The sequence below is a fragment of the Chlorocebus sabaeus genome, chromosome 4 (assembly GCF_047675955.1).
Source record: "Chlorocebus sabaeus isolate Y175 chromosome 4, mChlSab1.0.hap1, whole genome shotgun sequence".
NCBI classification, from domain to species: domain Eukaryota; kingdom Metazoa; phylum Chordata; class Mammalia; order Primates; family Cercopithecidae; genus Chlorocebus; species Chlorocebus sabaeus.
This window is the reverse complement of record NC_132907.1, coordinates 93,504,907-93,531,369: the sequence shown is the minus strand read 5'-3', so window position 1 is coordinate 93,531,369 and position 26,463 is coordinate 93,504,907. Positions and strand designations below refer to the sequence as shown.

General features: G+C 46.0%; 1 pseudogene; it reads right to left on the bottom strand.

The window, feature by feature from the left end:
- Positions 1-1,697: 1,697 nt before the first annotated feature.
- LOC140711536 (uncharacterized) lies at positions 1,698-26,074 on the bottom strand (annotated as a pseudogene).
- Between the last annotated feature and the right edge of the window lie 389 nt (positions 26,075-26,463).

Sequence of the window (26,463 nt, the reverse complement as noted above, 5' to 3'; positions counted from 1 at the left end):
AAAATATGATTAATTTGCTCTTTTTCCTAAAGATAGTGTTGCTGGATACATAATTCTAGGTCAAAAGTGTCTTTTGTTGTTGTTGTTGCAACATGATTTATCTATCTACTGTTTTTACGATTAACACATCTGCTGTCTAATTGCTTTCCTTCTGTGGATGATTTGTTGTTTCTTTGTGGTTGTTTTTAAAGTTAGATTTTCTTCTGTGTTCCGCCTTACCCTACAATGTATCTAGGCCTGGATTTCTTATTTTTATTTGTGCAGCTTGTCATGAATTACTCATCATGAATACCTATGGATTCAGGTCTTTTGTCAGCAATTACCCAGGTTCAGTTATTTCTTTATAGCAATGCAACAATGGGTTCATTCAGAAAATTGGCACTGAGGAGCAGGACATTGCTATAAACATGCCTGAAAATGTGGTAGCAGGTTTGGAACTGGGTAATGAGCAGAGGTTGGAAGACTTTGGAGGGCTCAAAAGAAGACAGAAAAGTGAGGGAAAGTTTGGAACTCAGTGACTTATTAAGTGGCTGGAACCAAAATGCAGATAGAAATATGGATAATGAAGGCCAGACTGACAAGGTCTCAGATGAAAAGGAGGAAGTTATTGGGAACTGGAGCAGAGGTCACCCTCCTGTGCCTTAGCAAAGAGCTTGGCTGCATTGTAATTGTGTCCTAGTGATCTGTGGAAGTTTGAACTTAAGAATGGTAACCTAGGGTGTCTGGCAGAAGACATTTCTAAGCAGCTAAACATTCAAGAAGTGGCATGGCTGCTTCTAACAACCTATGATCAGATATGGGAGCAAAGGAATGACTTCAAGTTGGAATTTATACCTACAAGGAAAGCAGGGTGTAAAAGTTTGGAAAATTTGTGGCTTAGCCATGTGGTAGAGAAAGGAAAAAATGTTTTCAGGACAGGAATCCAAACAGGCTGCAGAGCAACCACTTATTAGAGAGATTTGCATGGCTAAAAGGGAGCCAAGTGCTAATATCCAAGACAATGGGAAAAAGACCTTGAAGACATTTCAAAGATCTTTGCAGCAGCCCCTCCCATCACAGGCCCAGAGGCCAAGCAGAAAACAATGGCTTAATGGGCCAGGACTAGGGCCCTGAAGCCCTGTACAGCCTGGGGACACTGGTACCTGTATCCCAGCTTCTTCAGGTGGTTCAGTGGTGGTTCAGCAGTCTCCAGGTACAGCATGGACTGCTGCTCTAGAGGGTAAGCCTTGGTGGCTTCCAAGTGGTGTGAAATCTGCAGGAACACAGAACACAAGAGTGAAGGGGAATTGGCGGCTTCCCTCTAGATTACAAAGGATGTGTGGGACAACCTGGCTGCCCAGGCAGAAGCCTGCTGCAGCAGCAGAGCCCTCACAGAGATACTCTGTGAGGGCAATGCTGGGAGGAAATGTAGGGTCGGAGCCCACATAGACTCCCCACCAGGGCACTACCTAGTGGAGCTGTGGGTAGAGGGCTTCTGCCCTCCAGACCCCAGAATGTTTGATCTACTGGCAGCTTGCAGCCTCAGCCTGGAAAAGCCACAAGTACTCAACTCTAACCCATGAGATTGGCTGCAGGGGCCACAAGCTGCAAAGCCACTGGGGTGGAGCTGTACAAGGCCTTGGGAGCCCACGCCTCACACCAGTGTGCCTCATGGAGTCAAAGGAGATTATTTTGGAACTTTAAGGTTTAATATGTGCCCTGCTGAGTTTTGGACTTGCTTGGGGCCTATGGCCTCTTTCTTTTGGCCAATTTCTTCCTCTTGGAATAGGTATGTTTACCCAGTACCTGCACCATTATTGTATCTATTGTATCTGGGAAGTAAATAACTTGTTGTTGATCTCACAGGCTCATAGGTGGAAGGAACTCATCTCCAGAGGAGACTTTGGACTTAGCATTTTGATTGAGTTGATCCTGGAATGACTTTAGACTTTCAGGTACTATTGGGAAGGGATCATTGCATGTTGCAAGGTGAGTTGGACATGAGATTTGAGGGACCGGGGTGAAATAATATAGCTTGGATGTTTGTCCCCTCCAAGTCCCATGTTGAGATGTGATCCCCAGTGTTGGAGGTGGGGCCTGGTGGGAGGTGTTTGAATCATGGGAGCAGGTTCCTCATAAATAGTTTAGTGCCATCCCCTTGGTGATGAGTGAGTTCTTGCTCTGGTAGTTCACTTGAGATCTGGTCATTTAAAAATGTATACCCGCCCCCCAACCCCACCACTCTCTCTTGCTCCTGCTCTCACTACATGATGTGTTGGTTCCCAACCTACCTTCTGCCATGATGGAAGCTTCCTGAGGCCTCACCAGAAGCCAAGCAGATACCAGCACCGTGCTTCCTGTACAGCCTGCAGAGCTGTGAGCCAGTTAAACCTGCTTTTTAAAATAAATTACCCAGCCTCAGGCATTTCTTTACAGAAACACAAAAACAGCCCAATGCATGTATTAACACATAGATATATTTAGAAAACTGATTATCTTTTAAAATATGACTACAGACTAAAATGCAGAGTTCACTAAAATACAGAGGATGCCTGCAGTTCTCTGGTCTTCTCTTGACTCTTGTTGTCTACTAAGATAAGAAGTCTGGGCTAGGCTGAAGAACTCAGAATCCAGGTCTGGGGTTTCCCAGTACTGTGCTCCCATTTCTCAGTACTGCGCTCCATCTCTCAGTACTGTGTGCTCCCGTTTCCCAGAACTGTGCTCCCATTTCGCAGTACTGTGCTCCATTTCCCAGTACTGTGCTCCCATTTCCCAGTACTGTGCTCCCCTTTCCCAGTACTGTGTGCTCCCATTTCCCAGTACTGTGCTCCCCTTTCCCAGTACTGTGTGCTCCCATTTCCCAGTACTGTGCTCCCATTTCCCAGTACTGTGTGCTCCATTTCCCAGTACTATATTCCCATTTCCCAGAACTGTGCTCCCATTTCTCAGCACTATGCTCCATTTCCCAGTACTGTGCTCCCATTTCTCAGTGCTGCACTCCATCTCCCAGTACTGTGCTCCCATTTCCCAGTACTCTGCTCCCATTTCCCAATACTGTGCTCCCATTTCCCAGTACTGTGTGCTCCCATTTCCCAGTACTGTGTGCTCCCCTTTCCCAGTACTGTGTGCTCCCATTTCCCAGTACTGTGTGCTCCATTTCCCAGTACTATATTCCCATTTCCCAGAACTGTGCTCCCATTTCTCAGCACTATGCTCCATTTCCCAGTACTGTGCTCCCATTTCCCAGTACTATGCTCCCATTTCCCAGTACTGTGTGCTCCCATTTCCCAGTACTGTGTGCTCCCATTTCCCAGTACTGTGTGCTCCCATTTCCCAGTACTGTGCTCCCATTTCTCAGTACTGCGCTCCATCTCTCAGTACTGTGCTCCCATTTCCCAGTACTGTGCTCCCATTTCCCAGTACTGTGTGCTCCCATTTCCCAATACTGTGCTCCCCTTTCCCAGTACTGTGTACTCCCATTTCGCAGTACTGTGCTCCATTTCCCAGTACTGTGTGCTCCCATTTCCCAGTACTGTGCTCCCATTTCTCAGTACTGCGCTCCATCTCTCAGTACTGTGCTCCCATTTCCCAGTACTGTGCTCCCATTTCCCAGTACTGTGTGCTCCCATTTCCCAATACTGTGCTCCCCTTTCCCAGTACTGTGTGCTCCCATTTTGCAGTACTGTGCTCCATTTCCCAGTACTGTGTGCTCCCATTTCCCAGTACTGTGCTCCCCTTTCCCAGTACTGTGTGCTCCCATTTCCCAGTACTATATTCCCATTTCCCAGAACTGTGCTCCCATTTCTCAGCACTATGCTCCATTTCCCAGTACTGTGCTCCCATTTCCCAGTACTATGCTCCCATTTCCCAGTACTGTGTGCTCCCATTTCCCAGTACTATGCTCCCATTTCCCAGTACTGTGTGCTCCCATTTCCCAGTACTGTGCTCCCATTGCCCAATACTGTGTGCTCCCATTTCCCAGTACTATGCTCCCATTTCCCAATACTGTGTGCTCCCATTTCCCAGTACTATGCTCCCATTCCCCAGTACTGTGCTCCATTTCCCAGTACTGCGCTCCCATTTCCCAGTACTGTGCTCCCATTTCCCAGTATTGTGTGTTCCCATTTCCCAGTACTGTATGCTCCATTTCCCAGTACTATACTCCCATTCCCCAGTACTGTGTGCTCCCATTTCCCAGCACTGTGCTCCCATTTCTCAGCACTGTGCTCTATTTCCCAGTACTGTGCTCCCATTTCCCAGTACTGTGTGCTCCCATTTCCCAATACTGTATGCTCCCATTTTGCAGTACTGTGTGCCCCCATTTCCTAGGACTGTGCTCCCATTTCTCACTACTGTGCTCCCATTTCTCAGCACTGTGCTCCCAATTCTCAGTACTGTGCCCACAGGTGTGAGCCAACGTGCCCGGCCCATCCGCTCTTCTTGAGCAGCAAGAGGCCCTGCAGCTGGCTGGCTGGCTGGACAGCACAGTTAAGCAGGTGGCCGCATCCTCTGCAGTTGCTGGCAGCCCATCGTCCTGGAGATGTAACCCCTCGTGCCAGGCTTGCTCTTCTTGGGTTGTGATGAAGATGATGACAGTGATGGATGCTGGGCTCTGAGGGTCCTGGTTCCTTCGAAGGACATACAGGGGCCTCTGAGATGATGGGCTCTGGTTGCTGGCCTGTGGCATGTGTAGGAGCAGGAGGCTTTTCGAGGCTCTGAGATGATGGGCTCTCGTTGCTGGACTGTAGCATGTGTAGGAGCAGGAAGCTTTGCAAGGTAGACTCTCCAGGCAGGGCCTTGATGCAGGGTGGGGTTTCAGGGTGGAAGACCTGGATCACAGGGCACCTCCGCTTCTGCAGGACAAAACAAAGTCACTCTTTGAGCAGCCACCAGGGACGGAGCTCAGCTCTACTTGTGATGGAAACCCACCAGTGGCTTTTACCCCACCCTCTTCCCTGGAGAGGCAGGGCTGGCTTCTGGGAGGATCATCACCTTGGCTTAGCCCCACTTCCAGCTGGGTCTAGTGAGAGTCCTCCTGAGCAAGGCTCCTGCCCTCCCCATCCTTCCAGAAAGCTTAGAGATGAGTGCATCACAGACATAGGCCATTTTCTATTGTTCTTCTTGGGAAATGCATCTTTTTGAAAGACAACCCATCTTTTATCACTTGATATTTTAAAAAACATTTTTTGGCCTGGTGCGGTGGCTCACGCCTGTAATCCCAGCACTTTCGGAGGCCAAGGCGGGTGGATCACGAGGTCAGGAGATCGACACCAGGAGATCTGGCTAACACGGTGAAATCCCGTCTCTACTAAAAATACAAAAAATTAGCCAGGCATGGTGGCGGGCGCCTGTAGTCCCAGTTACTCGGGAGGCTGAGGGAGGAGAATGGCGTGACCTGGAAGGCGGAGCTTGCAGTGAGCTGAGATCACGCCACTGCACTTCAGGCTGGGGGACAGAGCTCAATATATATATAGAGAGAGAGACAGAGAGAGACTCTGTCTAAAAAATATATAGATACATATATTATATATATATATTTCTTTGTTTAGGGCATTTATCAATTGAATTATGTTGTGTCTAGAATTTTATTTACCCTTCTTGGATTCACTGCACTTTATAAATCTGTGAGTTGGTGTCTTCTAACAATGTTGGCAAATTCTCAGCCAAATCTCCTTAAATACGACCTCTTCCCAATTTTCTCTCTTTTCTCTTTCTGGGACTCTAACTAAACATAACGTAGTCTTCAAACTGTATTCTCATTAATGTTTTCGACATTTCGCATTTCTGTCACTTTGTGTCTATTTCAGTAATTTGTTCAGCTCTAGATTCTAGTTCTCTAATTCACTTTTCAATTGTGTATAATTTGTTGTCAAATCCATCCATCAAGTTTAAAAAATCAGTGATATTTCTCATTTGTATTAGTTTTATTTGGTATTTTTCCAAATCTGCTTGGTAATTTAAAAAATAGTTTTCTGTTCTCTCCAGATATTTTTGAGTTTGTGTTTTATGTTTTGGTCGGCCAAATTCAATATCTGAAGTATTTGTGTGTCTGTTTCTACTATGGTTTCTGTTGCCTCTCACTCATAGTGCTTTGTTTTCACGTGTGGTGAGTTATTTTTCATTGAGAGTTGCTCATTTGCTTGTAGTTTTGTTTGTGAGAAATCTTTGAGCCTTAGGATGAAGGTTTGTTACTCAGAAGGAATGATGCTTGGCCCCTGGTGATCAGTGCAGAATCACTCTACATTAAACTCTCAGCTTGGGGAGTTTCAGTCACTCACCTCGCACACAGTTGGGGACAACCTGTTGCTCCAAATACTCGGCAGTGTTTTTTCTCTTTTTCTTTCAGCTCCAGGGCTCGAGATGACTGATCACTCCTGATTTCTTTGCGGGTGGAGAAGTGAGTTGCTTCTACTTTGCCACTGCAGTGAGGGTACCGCCATCTGGGGGGTACCAACTTTAAGAGATTACTGATTGGCTTGCCATTTTGGCTGTGCTCTCAGCTTGATCTTCTCTTTCTACCTCTTGTAAAGCTGAAAATGAGGTTCACCAGGTTTCCCAAACGCCCTCGGGGCAAAGGCCAGCTGCACTCCCCACTGGGTTTCTCTCTGGGTTCCTCTGTGCCTTCAGCCCTGGCCTGAAAATTCCTTATGGTGCCTCAGTTCATTGATGCCTTTAAGAATACTTACCCTCGCACTCACATGGACACGGACACGCACACGCACGCGCACACACCCCCTAACTTCTCACACGCACATGGACGCGGACACGCACACGCGCACACACAACCCCCTAACTTCTCACACTCACATGGACGCGGACACGCACACGCACAGACACCCCCAACTTCTCACACTCACATGGACGCGGACACGCACACGCACACACAACCCCCTAACTTCCTCAGTTTTCAGAGCATTGTCCGATCCTCGTAAGTGACTTGCCACATGACTAGAACCTCAGGCTTCATATTACGACCTTCTTTCTTTCTCCTCCCTTTTCCCTTTATGCATCAGTCTGTATTCCACGATCTTTAAAATCTACCTTACGTCCTTTCTGAGATTATGTAAAAATCAAACAACTCTCTTAGCCACCATCTACTTTTCTAGAGATAGGAGTGACTGACTCCCACCCGCAGGCACTTTGAGAAGCGGAAGGCATACTGAAGAAGTGTTTCATGTGGGCTACAGTAATTCACAACTGTAAGACGTTATCACAGCCAACATCTGCTGTTTAAAACTTTAGTGGTGAATTTTTTTTTCAATGAGGCTAAATCATTTCAGAAGCACCCCAAGAAGACCAGATGCTTTAGAAATGATTTAGCCTCATTCAAACATAATGCAAATGATAAAGAACATGCAATTATCAGTAACTTCAGCAGACAAGCTGTGGTTGGCTGAGTTTGAGCTTCCGTAAAACACACTGAACCATCTTGTTTCAATCACTAATCAAGCTCTGCCATGGGAACTTGCTCTTTGCTATGGTTTGGACATCTGACCCTTCCAAACCTTATGTTGAAATCTGATCTCCAGTGTTGGAGATGGGGCCTCACAGGAGGTGTTTGTGTCATGGGGTAGACCCCTTACGAAGAGCTTAAAGCCCTCCCTCTGAGGGAGTGAGTTCAGCTCTAGTAGTTCTTGCTCGAACCAACCCATGGGCTCTTGTTGAAAAGGGCCTGGAGCCTCCTCCACCCCTTCATCTCCCCTCTCTCCATGTGATCTCTGCACATGCCAGCTCCCTTCACCTTCTGCTGTTGGCGGAAGAAGACTGAGACCATCACCACATACACAGCTCAATCCTGAACTTTTCAGTCATCAGATTCACAAGCCAAATACACTTCTTTATAAATTACCCAGGCTCAAGTGTCTCTTTGTAGTAACACCAATGGACTAAGACACACCTTGTGTCCATCACTGTTAGCCACTGTTGCTCACGGCAGGGAGTCCACGGCTCCATTTGATGCTCACATGGAAGGATGTCCATAGCAGCTGTCGGTTGTTTGCAGATGATTTGCAAGTTGACGCATCAGCCAAGTGTCCAGCTCCACTTCTCGGGCTCTGCCACTCCTCAGCCGTTTCACTGTTGCACACAGAGGGAATGGTGGGAGAAGCACGTAGAATCAGGTGCTGTTCTGTAGACATTCTACATGAGCTCAAGTTGTAGCTTCTTAAGTTTGTCCTCCATATCACCGAGACAGTTTTTTACAGCACCAATTTACTCATCTTTCCTTGAAAGATTTTAATTTTGCAATTTCATGGTCAGTTTCTTGCAATCTTTCCATATCTCATTCAGCTCCCCTTTGATCTCAGGGGATTTGTCTTCTCATCTCAGCTTGTCTCTAATTATGATTTTGGCTCCTGCCTCATTAAGCCCCTGTGCGATGCATCTCAAACACTGTTTTTCTACAGAACAATTTTCCTAGGTTTGCTGTCTCTCTGGGCTTTCCTGGTGACGTCTATTCCCAGTTCTGCAACATTTTCACAGGATATACACAGAACCATCAGTCCTGCCCTCTTGTCCTCTAGGGTGCTGGTCAGGGCTGTGCTGCTGGGAGACCTTGACCTTCCTCAGGGCTCCAAGGCACGCAGCCAGCTGTGGGAAGCTGCCGGGAGCACAGGAACTCTGAGGATCCCAGGGCTCTTGATGTTTTCCCCGATCATAGGACTTTTCTTGTATGGATCATGCCTTTGAGGATTCAGTGTGTCCTATACCCTTATCCTGTCCAGCTGGTTTTTGGGAGGTGCCTCTCTGAAGCATTGTGAGAAGGCAGGTACTCAATGGTAGAGTTCAGGGTGCAAAGGAGCTTGCCTTGCCTTGGAAAGCACAGGCAACAGCTTAGAGAAAGGGTTGAGGTCTCATTTTCAGATACAATCATGTCTCGTGTTTCTTAGCTGAGGGGATACAGAAGTGGAGGGAGAGCACGTTCCTCTGTTTTCAAGTGCTCAGGTTTCCTATTCTGATGGCAGAGCATGGCTGGATGGTTTGCCAACTCGTGTGTGTGCCTCATAGCAAATTCCTTTAGCCTTCTAGTGAGTAAACTTTCCCCCTGATTCTGGAATTCAATGATCATTTGTTTCACAGTTAAATTTCACTGCATTCTATGGATCGTCCTAAAGGTTTGAGCAGAAAGCTAGGATAGGTAGGGCCAGAGCCTTCTAATCAGAAACCATCTTAAAATAGCAGATGTTCATTATTTAAAGTTCTTAGATTAGTACAATTGGGTGAAAATAATTCTTAGTTTAGACTTAAAGGCAAGTATGAAAATGAGCGGTCTACAATTTATACATTGTTTACTTCCTAGAAAATAAAGATGAATTGATATTTTCATACCTCGTCTGCCATGCACTACTTCTAAAGACAGACACGTGGCTCACATTCTGGGGTTACTGTTGACATCAAGAGACAAGGAAACAGCAAGCATCCTAGCCCTTGAGTTTGCACTGGTGATTTTTTAAAGAAGATATTGCACTCTCTAGAGAACCAAACCTGGGCAGATTTCAACATGACCCATACGTACTGCCACATATCTTACCTGAATCTCAGTCTTCACTTTCAGCACTGTCGGTTTTCATGGGCTGTCTTCTTTCTTGTTGCAGCCTGTTTGCAATATTCAGAAAGAGAAACAACAGAGAACGTGTGATTTGTTATACTGCCGAAGTGGACAAAATGTGTAAACGAGAGTACAGTTTAGAGATGAGCTTGTGACGTGGGCAATTGCTTCACCTCTCTGAGTTTCAGAGCCTTCGTTTTTGTGAAGATGGTGATAAGACCGCACTGCTGGAAGAATGTTGCTTTCTTCTTTTGCATGTGTGCTGTGATACAGAGAGATAAAGTGTGCTTTCCCTGATCAATAAGAGGGTCTTGTGGTAGCCAAGGAGGCTAGTTTGGATTTCTAGCATGAAAAGTGGGGAAATATGGGCCCACAAGAGGTCATCCCATGCCTGGCACCTTCTTCTCACATCTCTTGCTTGATTGTGGTGAGTTCTGGCTGTCAGGGAGCCTTAAGTGTTTTTACACCCACATCTTGAGTACAGGTATTTTGCTCTCTGCCCTGATGCTACACTAGCGCAGCCAGCCAAGGACTTGACTGTTTATGCGTGCTGGCCAGCTGGCAGGAGAAGTGACCGTGTTGCTGCCCAGACTTTGCAAAGCTTTGGAGTTTGGGCTTATCTTAACTTGCAATGCTGAATGTGTCAGGAATTAGCGACCAGAAATGTGCAAAATCTTGCTTTGAACGTTTTTGAAAGACCCACAAGCAAAAAAGTCACTAGGAGACTCCTAAATCAAAACAGCATATCTATCACATGCTATAGTCTCCCTTCTCTGATCCAATCCTTACAAATTATAATTGGCCGGGCGCGGTGACTCATGCCTGTAATCCCAGCACTTTAGGAGGCCGAGGCGGGCAGATTACGAGGTCCGGAGATCGAGACCATCCTGGCTAACACAGTGAAACCCCGTTTCTACTAAAGAATACAAAAAATTAGCCGGGCGTAGTGGCGATTGCCTATAGTCCCAGCTACTAGGGAGGCTGAGGCAGGAGAATGGCGTGAACCCAGGAGGCAGAGGTTGCAGCGAGCTGAGATTGCGCTCCTGCACTCCAGCCTGGGCAACAGAGCGAGACTCCATCTCAAAAATAAATAAATAAATAAATAAATAAATAAATAAATAAATATTACAATCAGGATATAAATGGATCCATAAATGAGTAAAGACAGGACATCAAAGAAAAGCAGGAAGGGAAACCTTTGTTGGATCAGAAATGATGACTCCTAGAAGGAAAGAATGCAAATGGAAGCCGATGCAGAAGGCATCGGTCAGGACGTGCTGCAGAACCTGGAAGAGCTCCCCAGTGAGGAGCAGTGGATGCTCCGCTGTGCAGGGCTCCTGATGGGACAATTAGCTGGGGGACTTGCAGGCTGAGCAGCCAGGCAGTGACTGCTGCTGCAAAACTTCCCACACCATAGGCAACAACGGTAGTGTCTGCCACCAGATTATTGCAGTGGGCGCAGTAGTCTTGGTAGACACAGAAAAGTGCAAGGAAAAAATGTACAGAAGGAAGTGACAGGACTCAATAAGCAAAGGAGAGCTAAGGTACCACCAAGCTAATCCAAAAATTACTGAGAATAAAGAGAAAATAAAATATTAATTTGAAATGAAAATAAAAGCATGGCAAAGTATGACAGGTGAAATGGCGGAGGATTGTGAAATGGAGATTGGTGGGGAAGAATGTAGATAATGTTGTAAAACTGTGTTTAAGTCTGTATATAAAAATGCAGAAGTAGTTTACCTAAGGACAAAATGGTATTGTAGGAAGATATAGAGGCTGGTCCTTCCACTGGAACAACCATTGAGCTATAAAGAGCAATTGCAATGAACTATTTGGAAACTCTGGAACCGGGTCAGGCATCTATGGGAGAATGCTTGAAGAAAGAAGCTGGGCCTGGTGCAGTGGCTCATGCCTGTAATCCCAGCACTTTGGGAGGCTGAGGTGGGCTGATCACGAGGTCAGGAGATTGAGACCGAGACAATCCTGGCTAACACGGTGAAACTCCATCTCTACTAAAAATACAAAAAAAAAAAAAAAAAGAAAAAAAAGAAAAAGAAAATTAGCTGGGTGTGGTGGTGGGAGCCTGTAGTCTCAGCTACTCAGGAGGCTGAGGCAGGAGAATGGTGTGAATCCAGGAGGTGGAGCTTGCAGTCAGTGGAGATTGCGCCACTGCACTCTAGCCTGGGTGACAGAGCAAGACTGTCAAAAAAGAAAAAAGAAAAGAAAACAAAAAAGAAAGAGAAAGTAAGAGAAAGAAAGGAAGGAAGGAAGGAAGGAAGGAAGGAAGGAAGGAAGGAAGGAAGAAAGAAAGAAAGAAAGAAAGAAAGAAAGAAAGAAAGAAAGAAAGAAAGAAAGAAAGAAAGAAAGAAAGAAGAGAGAGAGAGAGAGAGAGAGAAAGAAAGGAAGGAAGGAAGGAAGGAAGGAAGGAAAAGAAAAGAAAAAAGAAAAGAAAAGAAAGAGAAGAGAGGAAGGAAGGAAGGAAGGAAGGAAGGAAGGAAGGAAGGAAGAAAGGAAGGAAGGAAGGAAGGAAGGAGAAGCTGCTGGTCCTTTGTGAGTGGTGGACACGAGCCAGCTACCACCTCCATTTCTTAGTCCTGCTGTGCCTATAAGGGTAGCAACCCACATTCCTGGAGCAGCTGGCTGATGTCAGAGTGAGCATCAGGGACCTCGTCCTCAAAAAATTTGACGTGGTACATTTTGGTTAGTCTGGCGGTGCCCTGAGGGATCAATATGGAGACTTGCCTTGGTTTTGATCCACTTGGCAGCAGTGGCTTCCTCCAGCAGTATCCATTGGAAGATTTAAAGAGACAGACCTTCCCCCTTGTTTGTAGCTGGATATTTGAGGAAATCTTTGATCGATCACTAGCTGGTCATAGAGATAAAGGAAGAGCAACTTCAGTGACAAGAAATACACTTTTTGCAAAACTAGTTTGAAAAATTCAGAAACTGATGGATCCAGCCTTTAACAAGAGAAAATCCACAGTCCCAGAGGAATAGAAGCACTTGATTTTTAGAGTTACCACATTATGATACTCAGAATATCCAGTTTTTAACAAAAAATTATAGAATATATAAAGAAATAGAATAATATGGCCCATTCACAATAGAAAAAAACTTGGCATAAACTATGTCTGTGAAAGCTCAGACATTTAAATTACTAGCCAAAGACATTAAATCTGGTGTCTTAAATATTCTCAGTGAACTAAAGGAAGTCACTGACAACTAAATAAAATAGGAAAATTACATATGAGCAAATTAGATTATTAATAGAGATAGAAATCATATGTTTTTTAAAAACCAAAAAGAAACTGGAGCTGAAAAGTACACAACTGAAATAAAAAGTTCATTAAAAGAGTTCAACAGATTTGAGCAAGCAGAAGAAAGGATCAGCTAACTTGAAGACAACTGAAATTATCCAGTCTAAGGACCAGAAAAAAAAGCATAAAGGAAAATGAACAGAGCTTGAAGGATCTGTGAGACATCATCAAGGGTACCAAAATATGCAACACAGGAGTCTCCAAAGGAGAAGAGAAAAGGAAAGAGGCAGAAAAAATACAGTGTTCCCCCACTATCAGCAGTTTTGTTTTCCGCACTTTCAGTTACCTTTGGGCAACCACAATAATTCACAAGTTTTAAATTGTGTGTAGTTCTGGTAGCATGATGAAATGTCATTCTGCCCTGCTCTGCCCACTCAGGACATGAATAATCCCTTTGTCCAGCATATCCATGCTGTATACACTATCTGCCCATTAATGTACAGGAAAAAAAACATACTGTATACAGGGTTTGGTACTATCTACAGTTTCCTATACTTACTGGGATTCTTGGAACGTATCCCCCACAGATAATGGGGGAACAGGAGACCACTGTATGTAAAGAAATAATGGCTGAAAACTTTCCAAATCTAATCAAAGAAATGAATCTACACATCCAAGGAGCTCAGCAAATTCCAAGCAGGCTATACTCCAAAAGATCTATGCCAATACACACTACAGTTAGATTGTCAAGACATAGACAATGAGAGAATTTTGAAGGCAGGCAGAGAGAAGTGACTAATCACAATCAAGGGGTCCTTGATAAAATTATCAGGTGATTTCTCAGTAGAAACTAAGGAGGCTCAAAGGCAGTGGGGTGACATATTTAAATGCCCTGGAAGGGGGAAAATACCTGCCAACCAAGAATTCTGTATGTGACAAATCTATCCTTCCAGAATGAAGCAATAACTAAGACATTCTCAGATAGACAAAAGTTGAGGGAATTCATTACCAGTAGACCTACCCTAAAAGAAATGTTAAAGAAATTATTTAGTCTTAAATGAAGAGACACTAGACAGTAACTCAAAACCATACAAAGAAATAAAGAACATCGGTAAAGAAATAAAGAACATAGATAAATATACAAGTCAATAATATTGTACTTTTGGCTTGTAACTCTTCTTTTTCTATAAAATTTAAAAGTCAAATGTATAATACAATAACTATAAACATTGTTAATAGATGCACACTGTATAAAGATGTAATCAATGACAACAGCAATATAAAGGGTGAGGGATGGAGATGGATAAAAGCAGTGTTTGTGTACTATTGAAACTAAGTTGGAGCTGACTGTAGTGGCTTACACCTGTAATCTCAGCCTTTGGGAGGCTAAAGTGGGAGGACTGCATGAGACCAGGAGTTCGAGTCCAGCCTGGGCAATATAGTGATACCCCATTTCCACAAAAAACAATTTAAAATTAGCTAAGTGTGGTGATGTGTGCCTGTAGTCCTAGTTACTTGGAAGGTTGTGGTGGAAAGATTGCTTGAGCCCAGGAGTAGGAGGTTGCAGTGGGTTAAGACTGTGCACTCTAGCCTGGGCAACAGAGTGAGTCCTGTCTCAAAAAACAAATCTAAGTTGGTATTCAAACTAGGGTGTTATAAGTTTAAGACATTAATTAATATCCCCAATGTAACCACTAGGAAGATAATTAGAAAATGTACAAAAAAGGAAAGAACAAAGGGATCAAAATGGAACATTACAAACATTCAACCAAAGATTTTTTAAATGGGCAGGAATTGAGAAATAAAAATATATATGATGTATATATGATATGATAAATATATATGATATATATATCTTTTTAAATTAGAAGTCAGAGATTGGGAGATTGGATTTTTAAAAAGCTGAAGTACCTGTGGACAAAGATGCTGAGTTAAAGGAGGTTGTCTTCCCTACCGAGTAATAGAGAAGCTCCAGGGCCCCAAGATGTGGAGGGTCCCAGGGGCAAGGGTGAGGAGTGAGGATGGGGTTGGGATGTGAGGTTAAGCACAAGGGTGGTAGCTAAGTGTCCATATATGGAACATTTTGATGATTCCACACAGCAAGCAACTAGCCTCTGCTACCCCACAGGAGATAAGAAGGATCTGACGTCAGGACACCAGAGGTGTGGCAGGTGGGAGAATGGGGGACGCGCTGGAAAGGAAAGAGTGGGGCTAGTGACCATAATACTGAATAACTAGAGCCTTTAGTGGGAGAGAGATGAAGGACTTACTTCTCAGAACTTATGAAGCTATGGGAAGTAAGATGATAAGAAATTAGTGCAGGGATAGATAAACTGATGAGTGGAATTGACTACACAGCCCAGAAATAGACTCAAATATGTGCATAAATGGAGCTGAGAACAGAGGTAGCTTTTTATGCCAGTGGGGAGAGGACCTGTTCAATGAATGGAGCTGGAAACAATACAAATTCATAGAGGAAAGAATGAAGTTAGATCTCTACCTCACACCATACACTGAAAACAATGAAAGATAAAGACTTGGCTCACAAAATCAAAACTTAAAACCCTTAGTAGAAATAATAGATGGCTATCTTTTAGATATTTTGGTGGAAAGATTCATTAATCAAGACCAAAAAGCATTACTTATACAATATGTATAAACATGACTATATTGTAATGCATGATCTGGTTTCTAGAATGGTATATTAAATTAAGCATGGAGTTAAGCTGCACATGGACAGACTCTAATCTGTAATTCACCCAACTGACAAAAGGTGTGTATAAAGAATATATAAAACTCTTATAAATCAATGAGAAAAGCACAAAGAGTCCAATGGAAAAATGGACTAGGGACATGAGCAAGTGCTTCATGGAAGAGAAAACGCGCATGACTCACATGTGTTCAGATTCATTAATAATGAGGAAAATACTGGAGGAGGCCACAATAAGCCACCAGTTCACACTATTCGACTGTCAATTCCAAGTATGGAGAGGACACGAAGCAATAGGACTTCTTATAGCCTGCTGTGAGAGTGTATCATGTGCAACACCTTTAAAAAACAGGGGCCTTATCTCTGAGAGCTGGACATTCCAGCAATTGCACCACTAGGAATAGCCCCGGGAGAAATGGTTGCACCTGTACAACAGGAGATCTGTCAAGATTGAGCTGCACAGCTGGGTAGCGAAAAACTGGAAACCGTCTCCATGCCCAACCATAGCAGAGAGGGTAATTAAGTGCGGTATGGGGTGGAACAGCTACAGAAGCAAACGCGAACAGACTACAGTGACACGCGGTATGGACGGACCTTGGCAATTCAGTATTAAGTGAAGAAAGTGATTCCCGAAAGATTCCAGATATTACATACATACAACGTCCTTTCTGTTAAAAAAAAAAGGAAAAAGTAACCAATGTATTGCATATATGTACTCTTCAGGAATATTATACATCTCTCTCTATACACACACACACACACACACACACACACACACACATATACACATACATCTAAGGAAGAAAATTTAAAGGAAAGCAAGAGAATGAAGAACATGAGCAGGGTGCAAGGACTTGGAACGGGGGCCCTGACAGCAGACAAAAACGATGTCAGACTCTGCTTTTGTTTTTGGTGCTTCCTCCATTATCATAAATAAACAAAATACAGAGTCAGTGAAGGAAGCAGGTCACTCAGATCAAGGATGAATTGGTGTTCCCACCCAGGATTGGGATTAGTGTGACTCTGGGCACCTGGGATCCAAAACAAGGGGAAAGAGGCAACCACTATTCACTACGCCAGACGCTGGCAGTGACGTTCACAACTCCAGGAGCTCACACGTGACCTTCTTGGGAAGCGATACGAATATCCCCCATATCCTTGTGAGGAATAGGGGCTCCGAGTGGATTAAAAACTTACGAGGTTATAGGACCAGCAGCATCTCCACACTGGCCTAGAACCCAGGTCTGTCTGAAGCCAAAGTCCAAATGCAGGTTACGGTGTCAATTAGTTTCTGATCGCTCTGCTAAGAGGAGCTTTGGATTCCTGCAAAGAGTGAGAGGGGGGCCTGGGATGCCTCTGGGGGATGTCAGAGCAGCAGGATCAGACACAGGTCCTGGACTGAGCCTGCAGCTAAGAGAAGCAGCTCACAGGCCGGGTCTGGGGGTGCAGGCCAGTCCCCATCAGACTCTCAGTGACTGTGACCACTGGAGTTAAGGGCCAGGGTGTGACCCTCCATGGTCAGAATGGGGCTCTCCTAAGTGAGTGAAAGACAAACCCTAGATCTTCGGGTGGGTCCTTCTGAATCTCTGGGGCCACAGAAGGAAAACTGGGCACTGCAGCCTGATGGGGATGGGAGGGGTCAAGTTGTGCAGCCTCCCTCTCGCTGCGCAGCCTCTTGGGAGCGAGCGTGCGGGACATCTGCGAGGACCTGCGCCCTTAGCCTTACCCCCTTTGCTGGGTGTATGAGTGGTCAGCTCTGCTGGGTGTATGAGTGCTCAGCTCTCAGTGCAGAGAGACAGCCCCGCTGCATCTGCCCTCCTTTCCTCTCTGAGCTCCTCTGCTCTGCCCGAGCTGGCCTCTGGGTGTGGGTCCAGGCCTGCCCACACATCCTGTGCTGTGTCCTCAGTGCTCCCAGCCCTGCCCCACTTGCAGGCTCCCTCACTCAGTTCCCCTTGGGCGTCTGCAAGTGTCTCTAACACACTCCCATGCTCCATCGTATTTATGTATTTATGTATTTTGAGACGTAGTCTCGCTCTGTCACCTAGGCTGGAGTGCCGTGGCACGATCTTGGCTCACTGCAACCTCCACCTCCCGGGTTCAAGCAATTCTCCTGCCTCAGCCTCCCCAGTAATGGGATTACAGGAGCATGCCACCAAACTCTGCTTTTTTTTTGAGACGGAGTCTCGCTCTGTTGCCCAGGCTGGAGTGTAGTGGCGCCATCTCGGCTCACTGCAAGCTCTGCCTCCCGGGTTCACGCCATTCTCCTGCCTCAGCCTCCCAAGTAGCTGGGACTACAGGCACCCGCCACCACTCCCAGCTAATTGTTTTGTATTTTTAGTATAGACGGGGTTTCACTGTGTTAGCCAGGATGGTCTCAATCTCCTGATCTTGTGATCTGCTGTGTTGGCCTCCCCACATGCTCCATCTTTTGACCATCAGAAGAATGGCCATAATTTAAAAAATAAAGAAATAACAGATGTTGGCATGGATGTGTTGAAAAGGGAACACTTTTACGCTGCTGGTGGGAATGTAAACTAGTATAACTACCATAAAAAACAGTATGGAGATTCTGTAAAGAACTAAAGGTAGAACTATCATTTGATCCAGCAATCCCATTACTGGCTACCTACCCAGAAGAAAATAAGTTATCTTATGAAAAAGATACTAGCACTCACATGTTTGTAGCAGCATAATTTGCAACTGCAAAAATATGAAACCAGCCTAAAACAAATCAGTGGATAAAGAAAATGTGATACGTATTTTTGATCTGTATATATGTACATACCATGGAATACTACTCAGTCATAGAAAGGAATGAAATATCGGCACTCACACAACCTGGATGGAGTTGCAGACCATTATTCTAAGAGAACTAACTCAAAAATGAAAACCCCAACCCCAACATCATACTGTCTCACTTATAAGTGGGAGCCATGAAGATGCAGGCATAAGAATGATGTAATGGACTTTTGGGACTCGGGGGAACGGTGGGAGGAGGGTGACAGAAAAAAGACTATACATTGGGTACAGTATACACTGCTCAGATGGTGGGTGCACCAAAATCTCAGAAATCAACACTAAAAATCTTTGCCATGCAACCAAACACCTTGTTCCCCAAAGTTCATTGAAATAAAATAAAAATAAAAAGTATAACTAGGCCGGGCGCGGTGGCTCACATCTGTAATCCTAGCACTTTGGGAGGCCGAAGCGGGCAGATCACGAGGTCACGAGATCGAGACCATGCTGACTAACACGGTGAGACCTGTCTGTACTAAAAATACAAAAAAAAAAAAAAAAAAAAAAACAATTACCCGGGTGTGGTAGCAGGCGCCTGTAGTCCCAGCTACTCGGGAGGCTGAGGCAGGAGAATGGCGTGAACCCAGGAGGTGCAGCTTGCAGTGAGCCGACTTCGCGCCACTGCACTCCACCATGGGCAACAGAGCGAGACTCCATCTCAAAAAATAAAAATAAAAAAATTATGACTATATAAGCAAAGAGTATTGGAGGATATTTGTATAACCCTAGAGTAATGAAGGCTTTTTAAAGCAAGACAAAAGGAAATGTCATATTTGGCTTCAGAAAAGTTCACAACTTCTACACGGTGAAAGATCCCACAGGGTTCCTAATATGCAAAGAGTCACTATGTTTGATAATCCAAATAACCCAACTGTTAATTCACACCAGAAATGTTAATTCACACCAGAAAATTTGTAAAATGGTCAAAACATGAAGAAATCTTCAGTCCTAATGGTAGTAAGGAAATGCATATTAAAATATTATATATTTTCTTTGAATAAAACTAAACATATTGTTAGTATCTCAGGCTGAAAAGAGTGACAGGGTTGAATGAAGTGTGAACTGCTCCACCCTTTTGGGGAAGTCATCAGAAAGAGTCTGTGAAGACGGAAAATGCACATGCCCTTTGACTCTTAGCCTCCAAAATAAAACAACCTGCACTGCACAACACTGACTCAAAGACGCTTCCTGAAACCCTGTTTCTGAAGCCAACCCTGGCCCTGTTGGGCGGGGCTCCAGGGTCACGGCACCCCCAGGGCTCCCATTTACTTACCACCTTGACTCAGGAACGGGTTGGACTCTCAGAGCTTACAATTTACACGAAACACTATTAGAGATCATCAGAAATACATTCAGACTCACAACTACACACGTGTTCATGGAGAGATGTAGAAATAAATAAGGGGGTCTTATTCTTGTGCGTTAGTTTAGATGTTAGTTATGAAGAAGGGAGTGAAGAATGTAGTTTCTGCAAGTAAGACAAGCACATCGAGATAGATGATTTGGTATAATTTAACAAAGTTAAACAAAACTGTTTTATCTTCTACTGCATCATCCCATGATGTCAAAATGTCTCATCATAGGTGAATTATTTCAGTCATTTGAGTCATTTGAGTTAAGAAAAGAAGTCATTTGAGTTAAGAAAAGAATACAGCTATTCTTCAGTGAGCAAGCAACTGCAGGAAGCTGGCAACTTACCCCTGTGCAGATGAGCCCAGGGCGCCGTCTCCTTGCTGTGGGGTAAACGAAAATTCATAACATGAACAAAGAAGTTGTCGACATGCAGCTGATTCTTACATAAAAGTCAAGTCTATTATTAGTGGGTTTTGAGGAATGGTACCTGGAGTTCTCTTGGGCCCTGAGTTCAGATCTCAGAGCCACTTACGTGTGCACGCGTTTTCATTTCTCTGGTGAGAAACTGGGAGTGGGATTCCAGTCATAGACATTTATCTTTTGAAGAAATGCCAAACTGCCTTCCAAAGTGGTGGCACTTTACAGCCTCATTTAACTCCCACTAGCAATGCAGGAGACTTGCAATTTCTCTACAACTTCACCAACCCTCGGTGGTGTCTGTCTTTTTGATGACAGGCATTCTCCTGGGTGTGTGGTAGTATCTGATTATGGTTTTAATTTGCAGCTGCCTGATGTAGAATGACGTTGAGCATTTTTCTCCATGTGCTTACGTGGCATCCATATATCTATATATCTACCTTGGTAAGGAGTGTGTTCAAATCTTTTGCCCATTTTATGTATGTATGTATGTATTTTTATTTATTTTTGTAGAGATGCCCAGGCTGGTCTTGAGCTTCTGGCCTCAGGCAATCCTCTTGCTTGGCCTCCCAAAGCACTGAGATTATAGGTGCTTCCCATTGTGCCCTGCTCTCTTGCCCATTTGAAAAACTGGGTTTCTCGTTTGTTTGTGTGTTTTTGTTTTTTACAATTGCACTTTGAAAGCTCTTTGTGTCTTTGTGTATTCCGGACATCAGTCTAAGACTTGAAAATATTTTGTTTGCCTGTGGCTTGCACAGGAACGAACACCTTGCTTTATTGTGCTTTGCTTTACCGCACTTCACAGATGCTGTTTTTGTTTGTTTGTTTGTTTGTTTGTTTTACAAATTGAGGGTTTGTGGCAACCCGGGTCAAGCAAGTCTATCGGCGCCATTTTCCCCGCACCATGTGCTCACTTTGAGTGTCGGTGTAAGCAGCTTTCAGCAATAAAGCACTTTTAATTCAGACACATAGTTTTTAGACATAATGGTGTTGCACGCGTGTCATGAAAACATAGCTTTTATACGCACTGGGAAACCAGAAGTTCACGTGACTTGTTTTACTGAGAAGTTCACTTTATTGTGGTTTTCTACAACCAAACCTACGATCTCTCTCATGTGTGCCTGTATTTTTATTTTCTTAATGGTGACTTGAAGAACAAATATTTTCCAATTTGGTAAAGTCCAAACTATAGTTTTTTTCTTTAATAGCCAGTGATTTTGGTGTCATACCAAAGAAAAGCTTTGTCTCACTAAAGATCACAGAGATTTCATTCTATGCTTGCTTCTAGAAGTGCTCTACGTTCAGCTTTTAAGTTTAGGTGTCAGATGGATTTGGGGCTAATTTTTGTGTGGGGAATGAAGTGGTCCTGGGTAATCTTTGTACAGGTATGAAGAACTCAATCATTCTTTTTTCTTTTCCATGTGGATATCCAATTGTTATAGTACCACTTGTTGAACTATAATTTCTCCCCATTTAATTATTTTAGTACAATTATTTAAAGTCAATTGACCATAAATGAAAAGTTTAACTTTGGATCTTTCTTCTGGTCCATTTCTCCATATCTGTCTCTATGTCGGTGCCACACTGTTTTTATTACTGTAGCTTTATGTCTCTCTCTATGTCAGCGCCACACTGTCTTTAGTGCTACAGCTTTATAGTAAAATTTAAAGTCTGGTTGCCTAAGTTCTCCAGTTTTATTTTTTCTCAAACTTGTTTTCGCTTGTATAGTAGTCTAGGTCTTTTGAATTTGCATATACATTCTGCGACCACCTTGTTATCTCTGCTAAAACAGAAGCCTACTGGGGTTCAGCAGGGATTGTGGAAAATCTGTAGATCAGGTTTGGGGAAAATAGTTCTTTCAATAGTATTTTTTTCCAATCTATGAATGCTGTATACCTTTTCACTCAATAGAGTACCTCTTGACTTCTCTCAGTCATGGTGTGTAGCTTTCAGTATATATATCTGCACAAGGTTTGTCGAATTTATTCTTTTTTATAAGATTGTGAAAGGAAGTTTTAAAAATATAACCCGGATTTTTCATTGCTGGTGGATAGAGATGTGTGAGGATGTATTTTAATACGTGCCCCACATCCTTGTTAAGCGATTTTATTATCTTAACTAGTTCTTAAAACATACTTTTTAGGATTCTGTTGCCTGCAAATAAGCACAATTTTACTTTGTATTCTGTGTGCCTTCGTTTTCCCTGCTGCATTGGGCCGGCTGGAATGTTCTGGCAACGTCAGAAGGAGGAGGAGGGAGCGTCATCGCCTGTGCCCAGCCTCAAAGAGAGGGTCACCAGCCTTTCACCAGGAAATGTCATGTCAGGTACACGGGGTGCTTTCCTGTCATTCCTAGGTCACTGAGATTTGTTAAAAATCATGAATGGGAACTTGCTGGTAACAAACTCTTTTCCGCATTGACTGGCTCGATCACATGGTCACTGTTCTCTATTGGACGAACATGCTGAGCTGCAGTAATTGATTCCTAGGCCTTAAGCCACTGCTTACCCCTGGAGTGATATCACTTGGCCACAGTGCATGGTCCTGCCCGGTTCTGCGGGATTTGGTTTGCCAAGGTCTTATCAGTGGTCTTTGCCTCTGTCTCCTGAATGTATTGGCTTACGAACGCCTGGCTTTGGTGTCAGGTTGATGGTGGCATTGCTGAATGAGTTGGGAAGTGTTGCTTCCTTCTCTGTTTTCTGAAAGAGTCTGTGTGTAGTTGGTATTATATTTTTTCCTTAAAATCTCTGCTAGAATTCATGCATGAAGATTTCAGGGCCTGGGATTTTTCTTCACTGGGAGATTTTAAATTAGTAGTTCAGTCTCTCGGCAGCTCTATGTCTGTTGAGATTTTCTGTGTCTTCTTGAGTTAGTTATAATAATTCATGTCCCTTAACTGGAAAGGGAACTAACTTTCTTAAGTTAAAAAGCGTGTCTCGTGCCAGGTACAGTAGCTCATGCCTGTAATCCCAGCACATTCGGAGGCCAAGGCGGGCGGATCACCTGAGGCCAGAAGTTTGAGACCAGCTTGGCATGTCAAAATCACGTCTCTACTAAAAATACAAAAATTAGCCAGGCATAGTGGCACACATCTGCAATCCCAGGACTTGGGAGGCTGAGGCAGGCAAATTGTTTTAACCCAGGAGGTGGAGGCCGCAGTGAGCCGATATTTCACTACTTCACTCCATCCTGGGCAACAGAGTGAGATTCTGTCTAAAAAAAAAAAAAAGATGCAAAAAGCACATTTCAACCTTAGAAGAGTTAGATGTATAATGAAGTATAGAAATGTTTAGAAGACCCAGTTCCATTGCTATCTTTGCACTAGGAAGTCATTGGTGCATTTCTGGTATTTAAGTTCACAATGACACACAGACACACCCATGCACAGAGCCTCACACAGACACACACGCACTACACACACTCACAGCAGCGTCCACAGGCTGCACCAGCCCTGAAGCAAAGGAGCCTGGCTGAGAGGTCCCAACCACAGAGCGACCTTAGACATTGTCCCAGGCCTGAGACATGGAACAGAGACACAGGCAGTACCTGGAGAAATCCGTCCTCTATTTGCGTGCATGGATCTTTCCTCGCCACTTGGTGTTTTGAACTCTCTTCTTTGCGGGTCTTAATGAGATACTCAAAGGTGGTCATCTTCTTGGCCTCTGCAAAGCGGAAAGGAGGAACAGGACAAGTTACCAGCCCTGCAGCTTTGCGCAGCGCCCATAGGACAGTTCAGAAAGGCAGCCAGCGCCACTGACCCAGCTCCTGCGCAGGGAGCGGTGCTCTGCCCACCACACAGGCCCTGTGAGGCCAGGATGGGTGCAGGCGCCTCGTGCGTCCAGCTCCACAGCTAGCTGATGGTCAGCAACAGAGGTCTGCAGCTGTGACCTGGGGACCGGCACCGGCCCACGCCCCCCTGCCCACCAAGGCCTCACTGAGCTGCATCGTCAGTGGTGTCAGAAGAGAAGCTGCCTCTCACAGACCTGGGTCCCCCATACCATGCAGCCTGAGAGGTTGCTCCAGATCCCCTGGGAACGCTGGCGGGGGTCAGAGGCCAGCTCAGGAGGGGCCGCTCTGTCTGAGGGTCCAGGTGGCCTGCGGGGTTCCTCACATCTGGACACGGGGTGGGGCACACCTTGGGAGATGCACAGAGACCCCGAAGGCAGAGGACCACACAGCGCAGCGGCCACCCCGAGGTGCTGGCTAGCGGGTCCTGGGACCACACACTCTTGCGGGTGCTCAGAGCCCCCGGCCTATGGGGTGAACACGAGTGCGGTCAGTGCCACTCAGCACAGCCTCTGATGGGGCCGAGACAGGTCACATCCCTGCAGCCCTGCACAGAGCCCACCTCAGCAGGCCGGCCAGAGCCCCATCCACCCCGCCTGCACTGCAGGTAGCAAAGCAGTGCATCCAAGCAAAGGAAAACCTGAGACACCCGTTTATCTAAAAGACTCGTCTCAATAAACGTTAATAAAATGGGCTCTGCACCTACTTCAGCCACAAACTTCCGTGGAGGTGCCAAAATCTCCATGCTTCTTTCCCTAAACACCAACACCGTGAGAGCTGATGTCTCGTGACTATTTCTGGAGACTGGGGCAGCCGCCCACAGAGGCCTATTTGCAGGAGGAGCAGATGGCGGTGGGTGCCCTATGGAGTTGCCTGCAGCCAGCCCAGCCCCGTCGCCTGCAGTGTTTTGGGTGTTCGGCCCTGGCCGGGCCCTGAACTGCTTCACATGGCTCTGGCTAGTCCTCCACGCCCCCCAGAACCTGTCGTGGTTTGAGCACACGAACTTGTGCTTGTTTATATTCAAGTTAAAATATATGTTCTTTTGCCCAGGTTTGCACAAATACCATCAAAACCAGATTTTCAGCGTGCCCTGTGGCTCCCAGAGGCCCACTTGGTGCCGGTGAGCTCTGTGGGAAACAGTTAACCTGAGCGTCATGGTGAGGTTGAGGGCAGGGAAGCCGCGAAACCTCCCAGGCGGGCCCAGGGTCTCCAGCATGGCCAGGGCTCCCCGGCTGGCCGCGCAATGTGGGGAAGGCTGTGCTTCCCTGACCTCATCAAGCAGGTTTTCTCTACGATCTACCGTGAATGTAGCTCCCATCCATCTCTGGAAGGCAGCCCCACATCACTCACCTGCTCAGGGAATTGTGCCCTCACCACGAGCCCTGAGGACTCTCCAAGGTCCATCCTTCAGCTTCAAAATGAAGTCTGAGTGGCCAGCTGCTTCTGACACAGCTCCCCATGGCCCCCACCCGACACCTGCCCCCAGATGAACAGAACACACACGCAGGCCAGGCTGCACCTCCAGGAGCTGCACAGGAGACTGGCGACCTTGGCCCGAGGACCGCCCTCCCCAGCTGCCTCAGCCTCATGGAGTGGGAGGCCTCTCAGGCCTCTGGATAAGACACGGCGATGACCAGGCGGGTGGTCCCGAGCCCTCCTTCTTGGTGTCCTGGTTCCTGACGCCACCAGTGTGCTCTCCTGCCAGCGCTGAGCCTGGGAGCCTGGCCTAGATGTGGCCGCGCAGCACGGAGGATGTGGCCAGGCCTTCCATGCCCAGCCTGGGTTTCCAAAGAAGCAGCCCCTCCAGGCGGCGGACATGCCTACCCGGCCCCCAGTCCTCCTGGGCTTCAGCCCACTTGTGGGGAGTAAAGACCCCTCATCTTCATCCCACTGTCTGGACAGGACTCCCCTCTTCATCCAGGAAGGAAGGCAGGTCTCTAAGACCACAGAGACCAAAGCCCATAGGATGGGGAAGAGCCATTCACGTGGGGCCTCCTCTGCCCGCAGCCACCCAGGGCCGCTCTCCTCCTGGTTAGCACAGCCTCCTGCCCCTGCTGCCCATGTTCAGCCCACACAGTCTGAGGCCAGCACGCACGGTCTTCCTGGGACACCAGGGCCGCCTGCTTCTTTCCATCCCCTTCCTCTTATCACGACGAAGTAGGCAGCCTCCCTCGCTGGGCTCTGCCATCAGCTCCTCCACTTTCCTCATCTTGCTCTCAATGCCGTTGTTCTCTCCGCCTCTGGTGGATGACGGGACAGAAGTGAGGTTGGCACAGATGCCGGCGTTGGCTGCTGCTCAGAGCCGAGGGCGCCCATGACCCCAGCCCTGCTCTCCTGACGCCCTTTCTCACTCGCAGGCGGCGTCTACACTTGGTGCCCACACGGTGCCTCTCCAGCGCCCCTCCTGAGGATGGCAAACCCTCTCCTTGCCACCTGCCTGTGGGCCCTCACCCCCCTCACCTTCCCCGCCAGGCCCCGCCGGATTGAGCCAGCTCGAGGCACCAGAGCATAATGAGTCCAGAAGGAAGTGGCACCCGGGGCTAGCGTGACCCAGAGGAGCCGGCCACACCTCGGCCGTCCTGGAGCTGCTCCTCTCCCGGGGAGGCGGCGGGTGGGTCT